Raw genomic sequence first — 10,920 nt, forward strand, 5'->3', positions numbered from 1 at the left:
TGGCATGTTAACCACCGGAAACTCCCCCGAGGCCCTCGGGACCTCAACCAAACATGCCAACGCATCCCATAACATCATTCAAACTTAGTCGAACCTTCGAATCACTCCAAACAATATCAGAACACCAAATCAACCTCGGATTCAAGCCTAAGAACTTAGAAACTTTCAAATTCCACAAACGACACCGAAACCTATCAAATCAACTCCAAATGACCTGAAATTTTGTACACACGTCACAAATGACACTACGGACCTACTCCAATTTTTAGAATTCCATTCTGATCCCGATATCAAGATTTCCACTGTCGATCGGAAAATGCCAAATTTTCAATTTTGCCAATTCAGGCCTAAATCTACCGCGGACCTCGAAAATATATTCCTATCACGCTCCTAAGTCCCAAATCACCTAATGAAGCTATCCTAACCATATGAATTCACATCCGAGACCTTTTTTTACATAAGTCAACATCCATTTGACTTTTTCAACTTAAGCTTATTAAAAAGAGACTAAGTGTCTCATACCATTCCGAACCCGAACCAACCAACCCGATACCACATAATACAGTTGAACAAGACATAAGGAAGCAGAAATGGGAGAAACGGAGCGGTAACTCATGAAACGACCAATCAGGTCGTTACACCCTGGGCAAATATGCCCATTCAAAAATATGGCATTAAGAAATCCAACAACACATCCTTCATTTGGAAAAGCATCCTCAAAGGTTGATCTACTTGTAATAAAGGGATCCTCTGGCTTCCATGCCATAACTCAAAATTAAACATTTGGGACACCCATTGGATTCCTCTTTTACCATCATTAAGGAATTGTATAGAAGGTCCTCTTAAAAAAAATGAACAAAATCTTACAGAAAAAGACCTTATTGATAATTGAAAATGGAACTTCTCAAAAATTTCATTCAATTTTCCAACCTCTATTATAAACAACATAAAGGCAATCCCATAACCTCTATACGAAAATAACTATGACAAATTTTTATGGAGTATGAATAAAAATGGTCTATTCAACATAAAATCTTGCTATCACCTAATAAACAATTGGCCAAGTCAAAGAGATCACAACTTCAACTGGATATGAAAATTATATTGCCTTAATAAGATCAAATATTTTCTTTGGCAATGCCTCCATAATAGGCTTCCTTGTCTATCCTATCTCCATCACATTGGTATAAATATCGATCCCCGATGCCCTATATACCGAAAGCAGGAAGAAACTATCAACTATATCTTCCTCGAATGCCCAATTGTTTTAAACATATGGAGGTCCCTGGGTATCAATACCCTCACAATCAATACAAACAACCATTGGGTCCTTAATTTAAAAGATCTAAAAAACAACCATCAATTTCTCGATATCACTTGGGCTGACTTACTTCCTTTTTTTATTTTTGGGTATTTGGATTATTAGAAATAACAATAATATAAACAACACGAATTATCCACCTCGCCTAAATGTTATTAAGAAGCATGTTATAGAATATCATTACCTAAATTCCACGGGTGCTACAAGCCAAAACAAAATTCATATCAACGTAAAGTGGCACCCTCCACAACAATATTGGTACAAACTCAATGCGAATGGAGCCTTCCAAATAAGTGATAATAAATCTGGCCTAGGGTGTGTGTTCAGAAACCACTTGGGTGACTGGATAATAGGATACCAAAAAGTGGATTGTGCAATTTCACCCCTTCATGTTGAACTTCAGGCAATCCATGAAGTCCTTAAAATTGCAACAAATTTTAATCTATTCTCACTCGAGGTGGAAACAGAATCAACATCAACGGAAGCAATCAAAGCAATTCACCACAACTACATTGTTTTATCTAACATTGTTCATGCATGCAGATTATTGATGCTCCAGCAGAAGCACCTTCTCCTTCGACATAATTTTTGTGAAGGGAACCAAGTGGCGCATCTAGTGGCAAAAGATGCAATCAAGAGGCAATACAAGCATTACAATAGTGATAATCCCAAGTTCCATGCAAGTTCACCTTTTTTTTGTGATGCAAGGAGCTTATCATTCCAAAAAATCATTAGACACTACGATATGTAATAGACTTAGATCGTTAGGAAACCAAAATATAACTGGTGATGGACCACCAATGTGTGGCAAATTTTCAAGTACTTGTAACAACCCCAATAATTTCTATCCTTTATATATAATATTCCGCTATTATCAAAAAAAATGCTCCTTAGTTATTAAATATAATCTTTGCTTAACCAAAAAAAAAGATTTCCAAAAGCAATCAATTATCCAACAAATACATGTTTTCCAAAGAAGGAATTACAACCCATGCCACTTAGCCTAATAGCCCAACCAAAAATGGCCCATATTTGAAGCTCTTACCCTATTTAGCCCATGTTGTACATAACTTGAAAGAAGCTTTTCAGCCTTTAGCCCACTATTAAAGACATACTTTTAGGGTTTTTATTATTTTCTTCTTTCTTCATTCCCTTCTCTTTCTTCTTAACCTAGCCCCCGCTATTCCCCTCCTCTACCCTCCACGTAGTTCTGCCATTAATGGCTCGAAGAAGGTCAGGCTCCTACTCTGTTGTCCATGGTGGTAAGCAGAAGAATGAAGAAGATTTTTGAAAGAAACATGAAAATACACACAGATCTGAAAATAAATAGCTCTCAAACTTGATTTGCACCAACAAACAACCACTAATTTTGGAAGATTTTGAAGTTTGAAGTTCTGGTAATTTTGGAAGAGTTTGAAGTTTGAAGTTCTGAAGAATCATAACTATGTAGCAGGTTGTATCGACACTGTATAATAGTGTATAATTGTGTATATGGATATACAGACACCTCTTATACACTATTATACATGTTTATACAGTATTGTATAATTGTGTATAAATGTGTATATTTGTGTATAATGTTGTATAAATATATATTTTTCCAGTTTATAAGGATGTATATACATTGTTAACGTGTAAGAGACCTCTACATAAGTTTGACACTTCCTTCTCTTCTTCTTTTTCGTGTATATGCTATATGAAACAGATTTGTACGCGTTGGAGGAATTCTACAATTCATTTATCAATTTTTTTATTTTTCTTTTATCCTGTTGGATTGCTTCAGCAATTGCACATAAAAGTGTTTGAATTTCTTACCTTCAGATAATATGTATTATTCAGGATAGGATTTTTGAGTTGCGTTGTGGCTTATTTGCATTTTTTTATCAAATGCTTAATAATCAAAGGAAATCAAGAGAATGAAAACAACTGGTTGTATAAAGAGGGAGCAATAACAATAGTTGATCGTGTGAAATAAGCTGTTTTTCGGAAATTAGCCGATTATTTTTGGGCTATAAATTTGCAAAGTAATATTTAGGCTATTATGTTGCAAGTCATGTGTGTGAGTTGTATTTATGTGAAATTATCCCTTTTCCAAACACAGTTTTTCATAACCACTTAAAGCCTGTGTGGCCAAAATTTTGGGAGGCCAAACGTACCTTTTCTTTCTTTCAAAAAGGTATTTTTTGAAAAATTTAAAATAGTTGGCCAAGATGAAAAAGTACTTATGCAAGAGCAATTTTTCTGCTTTTAGGGAGAAGCTATAAATTCTAGCTTTTTCCAACAAGCAAAAACACAAGCAGAAAATTAATTTGTTCAGGACAAAAATAACATTTCAATAAATTTATATTTTTTAAAATTATCCCTCATTATTTTAATATTTTCATTTATTCTTTTTCCTTTTTACTATACCTTTCTTCTCTTTTTATCTCAATTATATCTTTATTTTCTTTCTCTTATTCCTAAGAGTAAATTTTAAATTTAGATTGAATGATGTATTTTGATATATTTAACCTATCGTGTAAACAAGAAGTAATATCAAATACTCAATGTTATTGCTTTGGAATAACTATCTTTTATATTGGTTAGAATTTTTCATTTATATTTTTACTTTATGTTTTATATTTTAATTTCTTTTTAAATAATTCGCAAACTGAATTTTTACCGTCTTTTTTCGTAATTTGATACTTAAACGTACTTTTTGAAAAAATTGGACAGACACAATGAACTTGCAAAAAGTACTATTCAAATGAATTATCCAAACACAAACTATTATTTTATAAAAATACTTTTTCAAAAAATATTTTTGAATAAAAATACTTTTCAACATAAGCAATTTTTGATAGCTTTGCCAAACCGAGTCCTAATGTATTTTGATAACGAGACTTCCTTTCTAAGGAAGCATGTTGATTCGTCTTTCTTTCTACTCAATGTCCTCATTATGAGTTTTACGAAATTTCTTTGTCGAATGTGTTATACTGCAAATATCTAGAAAGAAATTCACTACGGATAATAATTGTTTTCTTGAATTTCACTTTTAGCGTTCTGTTGAAAATGGAATTAGGTGATGTAGGAAAATTTGTACTCAACCTCCCCACTAATGGACGTCTATATATATATGGAAAATTTCACAAAAAAAAAACAATTGGGCTCCTTGTTTTTTAATTTTACAGCCCATATTTTAATTTATAACTAACTAACCCAAAAATAATAGGCTAAGATTCAATATTCATTTCCAATAAGTTCTCAAAATTACTACTTAATTTTTAAGAAAGATTCCTTAAGCTTTTAAGTTAATTTTCGAATCAGTAATTGTGACTCAAATATTAGTTCAACAAACCAAATCCATTTGGGTGGTGAAAATTAGATTTTTAACAAGCTTAAATGTGTGGGTTTAAATTTCAAATTTGATTTTGTGAGAAATTTGGAGTGGATGTTATTTAGACTTGTTCGAAATAGTATAAGGAGGTTGTATATAAAATTTGAAATCATTTAATGAAAATTTGGACTAGTTTTGAACAAGAATTGCAACTGAAAATCGTGGAAGAAGTTCATCTACAGACGTTTGTATAAAGGTGTATAATAGTGTATAAGACGTGTTTATACACTCATATATACTATTATACAAAATTATACATAATTATACAAAAAACTGACTTCGTCTTCTTCCTTGCGTCTTTTCTGAAATTTAACTCAAATCTTGCTCAAATCTACTTCAAATCACTTCAAATTTAAATCTTGAACTCCTTTCGATATTTCAATCAATTGGAACAACATCCAATCCAAACAACTAACAAACTCAAAACAAAATATTTTCGACATCAAAGCTTTGAATGTCTTTAATGGTGGACTTCTACTTTTCAATTTTCTTACATTGCAACCAGGTGACACAAGAGGAGAAGCAGAAAATATACGGCCCCTTGAAGCATATGTAGAAGATGTGAGAAGAGAGACTGAAAGTAATGGTTGCGGGAACACAAATTTAACTTCATAGCTTTTAGAAGCTATGATTGTAAGAACATAGATTTTGAATTTGCTAGTGCTTTCAAAATATGTATAATATGGGCTAGGTCGGGTAAAACTTAAAAACATGGGCCATTTTTTGTTATGGTGTGAAGTCATGTTTATATATATATATATATATATATATATATATATATATATCCTTTACATAGTACTCAACAATTACCACATAGAAAATTTCCTTTATATATTTAGAGAGAGAACTAATATAAACATGAAATGTGAGTAAACTTTTGCATTTTTTTTTCACGTTGTGGATTTCATTTTTAAGATGTTTAATATTGAACATATTTTTTTATAAGTTATGGGTTCATATCTATTATTTGTTATAATTTTGGTAAATTTTTATACATAAATTTATATTTCACGTCATAAGTACTATGTTCAGATAATTCGGTACCTTAACGTGGAATCCACCCCTATGTATATATATAAAAATTATTATTCTACTTAGCTATAGCAAATTAATACATATTATTCCTCGATTGTATTATACTAATTATAACAAATTAGTATAATCTTATGTAAAAATAACTGAGGTCACGACTCTTCAAAGATGTGGGACTTTTAGGCTGCTTTCCTAAAACACAGTCATGAATAGACTTATGTTTAGTTTTTAACTTAATAACTTAATAATAAGAGATTAAGAGGGTGCTTTGTCTTCAAAAAAAAGAAAAAGAGAAAGAAAAATCACGAGTGGGCCCACGTGCGCTTTGAATAGTAAGTAAGATTTTATCATCATAGCCATTCACGGACAATGCACTTTTTAAGTTTTGGTAAAGGCTATCCTGGAACAGGGGTGTAAATCAAGACAATTAGGTGGCTTTTGGATCTTTAACATTAAAAAAACTGCAAAATACTTTTTGTATGAAAATTTTGCGAAAAAAAGAATTTTATTTTTCTTCGAGTTTCATGATTTTGAAGAAAAAAATTACAAAAAGTTTTTCCTAGTTGAAAAATTACCTGCATATTCTCTATCAAACAAGTGAACAATTAGTGGTGCAAAATGGTTAAAAGAAAATAGTTATTCACCTATATTATTCATTAGAAAATAGGTTGGATAATGAATCTTTTAGAAACAGGTCAAATATGGATAAGAACAATATTATCTACTTAGAAAATAGATAACTAATAGGTTTAACATTAATATTTGTACGGCCTCAAATTTGAGAGATTAGGAATTTTCCCAAAAAGTGATCATATTCAAGAAGCTATGGATAATATGAATATCCATATTATCCACTGATTCACCCGATTTTTTCCGCATTAAATATGAGTTATGTTGTATAATTTATTCGTTTTTTGCATTATTCGTTTTCGACCCACCTATCCCGCCCGTTTGCCACCCCTACAAACAACCACTTCTTTAAAAACTGCAATACATTTTATTTTATTTTTGTTGGCGACGGATTTGGAGTTTCGTTGATTTATTAATAATGATTCGACACAGGATGTGAGAATTGGAAACCATGTTCTTATCCCATCAAGAAAGGAAAAACAAAACATTGGACCGGACGTAATAAAAGCGGCAACTTTACTCATTGCTCCCTTTCACATCCACCTAATGTCCATTGTCTACCAAGGACCACGCTTTTGTAATGGTAGTTCACGTGTTCAAGTTTTTATATTAAGTATCATGATGGATGTTCAACAAAAATTGAATTAAACCAACTTAAAAAATTGATATGTAAAAGGTTTGGACTGATTTGAGGGTGGTTAAATTCAACTTAAGGGTTGTTTGGTGGGAGGTATTAGAAAAATAATGCAAGCATTAACTTTATGCATTACTAATATCTTGTTTGATACATTTTTTCAACCTGTGTATAACTTATATACATCATTGGAATTATCCTATGTATAAGTAATGCATAGAAAGCCATGACATTAGTAATATCAAGGCTATTAATGCACGCATTAGTATGGTTAAAGACAAAATTGTCCTTAAAGTCCCTTAAAACTAGAGAATATGAAGGGCATTTTTGCAAGTGATTATTGTTCTTAAAAATTATGCAATGCATTATAGTTTTAATACACCACACCAAATAGTAGGTAAGAAATAATACCGGCATAATTAATACTTGCATTACTAATCCATGCATTAATAATACACTTTATTCCGCACTATTCTTATACACCCATCCAAACGAATCCTAAGGAGTGTTGAAAAAGATGGCAGTATTGTCATTGGAATAATGACATTGTTCTTCAAAATTCAAGGGAAAAATCCAAACCATTTGCATAGTTTAAGTGCGAATTTAACCCTTTTTCTCATTTAAACAGCCTGGCGTGTTGGAAGGCTTTTGTTGTTGGTCAATAAGGGCAAATCTAACTCATTATTTATGGTAATAATAAAGATAAATCTGACTTCAATTGTTAACAGAGGACAATACTTAGACCATTTCGTAAAGTTTAAGAGGAATTTGGACCCTTTTCCCTTTAATATAAGATATTTTGTTTGGATTAAATGCCTTGAAGGGCCTTGAATCCAGGATAAAGTGCAATAAACTTTAGCCAAGTGAGCACTTTCCTTAAGATCATAAAATTTATGCCCGTTTGGCCATGAAATATTTTTTACTTTTTTTACAAAAAAAAAAAATTACTTTTTCGGAATCAGTGTTTGGCCATAAAATTTCCAATTTTCACTTGAAGATGGATTTTTGAATTTTTCCCAAAATTTGAAAAACTCCAAAAAACTATTTTTCAAAATTTTCATTCAGATCACTCACAAAAGTTCAAAAATAACTCAAAATTATATTTATTTCCTAACACAACTCTCATTTTCAAATACCATTTCCACTTGAAAAAAGATTCACTTTTTTTTCCTGGGATTTTATAATTCTTATCCAAATGCCCACTTGGTCAAGCGAGTACTTTCCTTAAAACTATAAACTTTAGCCAAATGAGCACTCAAGACTTTTTTTTGGGGGATAAAGTGTAATAACCTTTAGGCAACGAGTAATTTCCCCCAAGAAGCGCTTCTATTTATAAAAGTTATAGATTTTTTCTTTGGATGTGATGCTTTAGAAAGGCCTCGAGTTTAAGGTTTTAATTATTTTGAACATGGTAAAGCTTATGAAATTTAGGATAAAGTGTAATAACCTTTAGGCAACGAGTAATTTCCCCCAAGAAGCGCTTCTATTTATAAAAGTTATAGATTTTTTCTTTGGATGTGATGCTTTAGAAAGGCCTCGAGTTTAAGGTTTTAATTATTTTGAACATGGTAAAGCTATGAAATTAGGATAAAATGTAATAAACTTTAGGCAACGAGTAATTTCCCCCAAGATTTTTTCCTTTTTCGAAGTAATAATCACACAAACTTTCACAATGCCGCAGTACTACAAGCGCTTTTGTTTGATATACAACCCTTTGTTTGGACAAAATATTTAGAAAGGGTCTCGATCGGGTGTTTAGTTTTAATTCTTTAAATTTGGCAATGTAATTGAATATAGGAAAGAGGATCTCACTTGACCTAATGGGTGTTTGGCTGCACTTTTTCCTAGAAATTAACAACAACAAAAAAACATTCATTAATTTCCCACAAGCGGAATTTGCGGAGGGTAAGATGTATGCAATCTTACTCCTATCCTGGAAGGGCAGAGAAGTTGTTTACGATAGACCCACGACTGACAAAAGAATGAAAAGAAAATCACGGCAACAAGTGAAAACAACAACAAGATAAAAAAGACTGAAGCCAAAACAGCAACTAAACTCTAGATAGTAATGTCCCTATGTTCCATGATCCAATTCTCAGCCGAATGGTTCCCCTACCCTCCTTACTACCATTGCCTGTAAGATAGTTTGTTATTGGCAAGTTGGAAGTGGGATTCTTCCCACATCGGAAGAAAGAAGTTTTGTGCCTGTTATGTGAAACACCTTCGAGACCGACCTTACTCGTACCGTGCCTGTTAGCCTCGGAACTGATCATTATGAAATAACACTCAACAGGCACGAGATTGACTCAACAGGTACGAGACTGACTCAACAGGCACGAGACTGACTCAACAGGCACGGGATTGACTCAAAAGGCACGAGATCCTAAAGTTAATTATTTTTAACAGAAAAATCAAATTTATTTGAATTTTAAATTCAAAATTCGAATAAATAGTTGTGTCTGTTTGTGAAACAAGACATCTTTTCTGAAAGGGCCTGTTAGTTGCCTATAAATACACAAGAATTCCAACGAAGTGGAAATAGAAAATCACAAGTGTTATTGCAGGCTTTGTTGTATCCTGAAGAGAATCGTTTTGTATTTTCCCTAAATTAGTATACAGACGATAACTCTTTAAGGACAGTCGATTTTCACGCCTCAAAGCCAATTTTGTTTATTATTTTCTAACAATCTTAAAGAGTTATTCTGCTATGGAGAAATTGATGTTTGTTGTTGAGAATCCGAACGAGTTCATCAAACTTGATCGCTTTGATAGAACGAACTTTACCCGTTGGAGAGACAAGATGATATTCTTGTTGTCCGCTCTCAATATCTACTATGTTCTTGATTCTGCCTTGCCTCTGATGCCTGAGCCCACAGCAGAAGATTCTGACGTAGTCAAGGAAGAAAGGAAGAAACGAGAACATGATGAACTGTTGTGTCGCGGCCATATTCTGAATACTTTGACAGATCGACTCTATGATCTTTACTGCAATCTGAAGTCGCCAAGAGAGATTTGGACTGCTCTACAAACTGCATACCAGAATGAAAAATGAGGTATTGACAAATTCCTGGCTCTACAGTACTTTGAATTTAAAATATTTGATACTAGGCCTATAATGGATCAGATTCATGAACTGCAAATCTTAGTATCAAAACTAAGTGATCTTGAAGTTAAAATTCCTGATGCACTTCAAATAGGTGCTATTCTTTCGAAATTGCCTTCCTCTTGGAATGACTATAGAAAGAAAATCCTACATTCTATGGATAAAATGACTGTGGAACAATTTCGTACTCACATTCAAATTGAAAGTGAGACTCGTGCTCGTGATGCTATTAGTCAGCCTTCGAGTTCAGCAGTCAATTTTGTCAGTCAGAATGGTTCAGTAAATGGGAACAAACATCTGAAAGTTTCCAAAAAGTCTTCTTTTAAAAAGAGAAAGAACTTTAGTTGTCATCATTGTGGAAAGAAAGGCCATATGATTCGGGACTACAAATATAGAAAGACAGGAATAAATTTCAATGTAGGCAATACCGAAAAGTCTGGAAAGATTAAAAAATCTGGAAATTCTGAAAAGGCAAACGTAGTGGAAAATTCTGCCCAAGGACTGGTTGTCATGGTTTCCGCAATGCAAATTGGTATGGTCACAGAGTTGAATGTGGCTACCGCTGCTACAAATACTCAAGACTGGTGGCTAGATTCGGGTTCTACTATTCATGTCTGTTATGACAAGAAGATGTTCAAGACATATGCAGAAGTGCAGGATTCTGAACAAGTCTTGATGGGAAACCATGTTGCGGCAGATGTTGCTGGAAAAGGAAGTATTGAGATTAACTTCACATCTGGCTAGAAGTTGACGTTACTGAATGTGTATCATGTTCCTGATATGAAGAAAAACTTAATGTCCGCTACTTTGCTATCAAAGAAAGG

This window comes from Nicotiana tabacum, chromosome 5 (genome assembly GCF_000715075.1).
Source record: "Nicotiana tabacum cultivar K326 chromosome 5, ASM71507v2, whole genome shotgun sequence".
NCBI classification, from domain to species: Eukaryota; Viridiplantae; Streptophyta; class Magnoliopsida; order Solanales; family Solanaceae; genus Nicotiana; species Nicotiana tabacum.